The sequence below is a fragment of the Triticum aestivum genome, chromosome 4A (assembly GCF_018294505.1).
Source record: "Triticum aestivum cultivar Chinese Spring chromosome 4A, IWGSC CS RefSeq v2.1, whole genome shotgun sequence".
NCBI classification, from domain to species: Eukaryota; Viridiplantae; Streptophyta; class Magnoliopsida; order Poales; family Poaceae; genus Triticum; species Triticum aestivum.
The window spans coordinates 705,272,156-705,276,990 of NC_057803.1; positions in this window are offsets into that span (position 1 = coordinate 705,272,156).

The following is a 4,835-nucleotide window of genomic DNA, read 5'->3' on the forward strand; positions in this document are numbered from 1 at the left end:
GGGAGGGCGGCCGGAGTAGGACGTGGGTGCGGCGGCCGGATCGGGGGACGACCGAGGGATTCGATTTGGTGTGAGCGTGTGAGTGTGAGTGAGGGGAGGGGTGGTGCATGGGCCCGCGCGGGAGAAAGCAGGGAGGTGGGCTTAGCAGCAGCACGAGGGAGGCGGCCCAGCGCTATAGCTAAAGTTGCCACTACTACAAAAAGGGCTATAGATGGAATGGGCACCAATGGCGCACCTGTCAGGTGGTGCGCCACTACTATATACTACTGGCGCACCCTCTGGAGATGCGCCATTAGTGTGGAAGACACTAATGGCGCACCAGAAAAACGGTGCGCCACTAGTAACAAATTTTTTTCCCAATTTTCCATACATACTAATGGCGCATCCAAGCGAGGTGCGCCATTACTAGTTCTAACTAGTAATGGGGCACTAGACAGATAGTGCGTCATTAGTATATTTTTTTACTTTTTTGCAAAACTACTAATGGCGCACCACCTGCAGGTGTGCCATTAGTAAGCAGGCATACTAATGGCGCATTTGCTGGTGGTGCGCCATTAGTAACCTGGGACCCCAACAAGATATTTTGGACAGCCACACCTACCCACTCACTTTCCCCACTTCATTCCCTCCACCTCCTTCTCCAAACTTTCGGCTGCCTCCTCCTCCTCACCTCATTTGTACCATAGATTCATCAAAATTAAGTGGTGAAATTACCTTTTTTTGATAGGTAAGTAAGGGGAAAGCTATCTTCATGTTGTAGATCTACTTTTTTTCTCCCTAGCTCGATCCAACAACGTGCACATGCACTTTTTGTGGCCTAGCTAGATCTATGTATGTTTGTGATGTTGCATATGTTTGTGGTGTTGCATATATGTTTGTGTTTGCAGGTACCGGTATTTGAAATGCGATAGTTGCCAATATTTTGCCGGAATGTTGATTCATTTCCGTTTCGACGAGAATTTTGGCACTATGCATTCTTTTTGGTCCTATTTTTAGGGAAGGTCATGCCAATTTTTTCTTGGTTCTAAAATATTGTTTTGCTCTACCCCGCAGGCGACCATGGTCCGCACGATGACCGAAGGCATCGTGAATAGGTTTTTGAGCTCCGCGAAGGCTGAGATGCTTCAAAAGAACGAGACGGAGATAAGATGTCCGTGTCGAAGATGCAAGCTGAAGAGCCTTATTGCGGACCTGGATTCCAGGCAGGTGCGGGACCACCTGCTCTTGCGTGGTTTCATGGGTGGCTATCGGTGGCAAGGTGATGAAGATGACTATGAAGTCGTCCATGGGGGCCAGGCAAGGAATGAGGAAGGGCAACAAGACAACCACCGTGGCGAGGCGGGCGAGAAGACGAAGAATCTCCAGGACATGATCACGACGGTGATGCTGTACACCGTCATCATGTAGAAGATGTCGCACATGATGAAGAGGAAGATCAAGACAAAGGGCATGATCATGAAGATGAAAATGCCGGAGCAGACGACGATGGAGGCTGGGTGCAGGACCCTCATATTCAAGAGTCGCTTCTCAAGCAGACGGATAACGCAAGAGCTGCCGCCCGAGAGAAAGCCAAGATGGATCAACTGGAGATAGACGCGGTTACTCCATTGTATGAAGGATGCAGGCCCGAGGATACCCGCCTAAAAGTAACGCTCATGGCTCTGGAGATGAAGGTAAAACACAAAATGACCGATGCATGCTTCGACGAGAACATGTCATTCTGGCACGAACGTCTTCCCAAGGGGAACAAGTGCCCAACCAGTTTCGAGGAGGCAAAGAAAATCGTGTGTCCTCTGGATTTTACCGCACATGAAATACCATGTGTGCATGAACAATTGCATCATTTATCGGGACGAGCACGCGGAGTCTACCATATGTACGGTGTGCGGTGTCACTCGATACAAGAAGAGGAAGAAAGCTCCTCGAAAATCGGTGTGGTACTTTCCGATCACTCCTCGTCTGCAGCGGTATTTCGCGGACCCTAAGGTAGCAAAGCTCCTACGTTGGCACGCGGATAGGGAGGAGAAGAAGCGGGAAGATGATGGAAATGATCCGGAGATAAATAAAAAAGACAAGATGCTGAGTCACCCTAAGGATGCGAGCCAGTGGCAAGCGTTGAACTTCGAATACCCAGAATTTGGGAAGGATCCAAGGAACATCGTGTTGGGCGCGAGGACCAATGGAGTCAATCCGTTTGGCAGCCAGAGAATCACACATAGCACCTGGCCTATGTTTGTGTGGATGTACAACCTTCCCCCCTGGTTGTGCATGAAGAGGAAGTACATTCACATGAGTATGCTACTTGAAGGGCCGAAACAACCAGGGAACGACATCAATCTGTATCTGGGGTTGCTGAAGGAGGAGCTAGACACGCTGTGGAAAACGCCAGCCAATACGTGGGACGCCGCAGAGAAAGAACATTTCCCTATGAGAACCGCACTGCTCACGATGGTGCACGACTATCTCGGTTACGGATATCTCGCGGGGCAGGTAGTCCACAAATTTTCTGGATGCGTAAGGTGCATGGATGGCACAACGTATCGCTAGCTAGATAGAGATCCCGGGTCTTCGAAAACCATGTTCATGGGACATCAAAGGTGGCTTCGCGACGATGACCCGTGGAGGAAACGCAAGGATCTGTTCGATGGTGAAACCGAACCCCGAAAACGGCCGTGTACGAGGAGCGGCGAGGAAATAGACGAGCTGTTGAAAAATTGGAAAGACTGCCCACTGCCGGGAAACAAGCAAAAGGCGCCAGAGCCGGAAAAGAAGAGAAAGGCGCCAGAGCCGCTGCTGAAGGCATGAAAAACGAGGTATGTTTTCTGGGACTTGCCGTACTGGAAGATCCACCGTGTGCCTCACAGCCTTGATGTCATGCATATCACGAAGAACGTGTGCGAGAGTCTGCTTGGTACCCTGCTCAACATGCCAGAGAGGACCAAAGATGGGCCGAAAGCAAGGGCAGACTTGAAATCAATGGGCATCAGGCAGGAGCTTCACGCTAATGATGATGATGATGATGATGATGATGATGATGATGATGATGATGAGGCGAAGCAGGACACAGAAAGTCATCACAAAGGCAAAAAGGCCAAGAAGGCCGGAAATGACTACCGTCCCGCGTGCTTCACTCTAAGTTAGGAGGAGATCGAGCAGTTTTTCACCTGCCTCCTAGGAGTAAAACTTCCTTATGGTTACGCGGGGAAGATAAGCAGATACCTAGACCCAGCGAAGCAGAAGTTCAGCGGGATGATGTCTCACGACTGTCACGTGCTGATGACGTAGATACTTCCAGTTGCAATCCATGGGATCATGGACGTGCACGTCCGTGAAACGCTATTTGGCCTATGCAACTTTTTCGACGTCATCTCTCGGAAGTCGATTGGCGTGAGGCAACTCAGAAGGCTACAGGAAGAGATCGTGGTGATACTATGCGAGCTTGAGATGTACTTCCCGCCCGCATTCTTCGACGTTATGGTGCATCTGCTGGTCCATATCGTGGAGGATATCATCCAACTCGGGCCGACGTTCCTGCACAGCATGATGCCGTTCGAAAGGATGAATGGTGTCATCAAAGGATACGTTCGCAACATGTCACGTCCAGAGGGAAGTATAGCCAGGGGCTTTCTGACTGAAGAGTGCATCTCCTACTGCACGAATTATCTAGGCATCGAGAACCCCGTTGGTCTGCCCGTCAACAGGCACCTCGGCAGGCTCGCTGGATGGGGTCACCGTGAGGGTCGCCGCGAAATGCATGTCGACTTCGAGGGTCGACTCGCCGACTTTGAAAGAGCAAACCTAGTCGCGCTACAACACATAGACGTGGTCGATCCTTGGGTGGTAGAGCACAAAACCTTTATTGAGAAGACGTACAATGACCGAGACCAACAGAGGACGGACGGAGATATAATCAAAGAGCAGAACTCATGTTTCACGCGTTGGTTGAAGCAGAAGCTTCTGTCGTACCCATTACATGAGGATTCTTCTACGGAAGAACAACTCATATTCGCCTTGTCGCAGGGTGCCGAGCACAACCTGATGACCTATGAGGCGTACGATATCAACGGCTACACATTCTACACCGAGAACAAGGACATGAAGAGCGATGGTTATCAGAACTCCGGGGTAACGATGGAATCCTACACCGGAAACGACAAGGACAGATACTACGGAAGGATTGAGGAGATCTGGGAGCTGAGCTACACTGGAGAGAAGGTCCCGATGTTCCGTGTCAGATGGGCCAAGAGCGTCCTAAAAGAAGACCAGTATTTCACCACCATGGTTAAACCCGAAGCCAAATCCAAGACCGCGGGCGCAAACGTCACCGCGAAAAATGAGCCATGGGTACTGGCTTCCCAAGTGGACCAATGCTTCTTCATTACCGACCCGCCAAAGCCCAGTCGTGTTGTCGTGAGGAGAGGCAAAAGGAAGATCATCGGAATGGATGGAGTAGCCAATGAGCAAGACTTCGACAAGTACGGCGACCCAAAGATCGAACATGACGACGATGATGAAGTAGCAGCACACACCACAAGAAGAAGCAGGACCACCCTACCTAAAGGACGTCCGTTCCACAGAAGAACTCCATTTGCGAAAAGGAAGGGCAAGAAGATTGTGAACAGATAGCTAGCTAAGATCGATTGTATTTAAATCGTAGTCTTCATTTCTCGGGAACTTTTTGATATCATGAATATTTTTAAATTTCATGGTCACTTTTTGAATTCATGAATATTTTTTCAAATTTGATGATATTTTTTCATATTCAATATGAAAAAATATTGAATATTCATGAGGACACTCGATCTCGATCCCCCTCCCTCTTGATAGCTATCCAA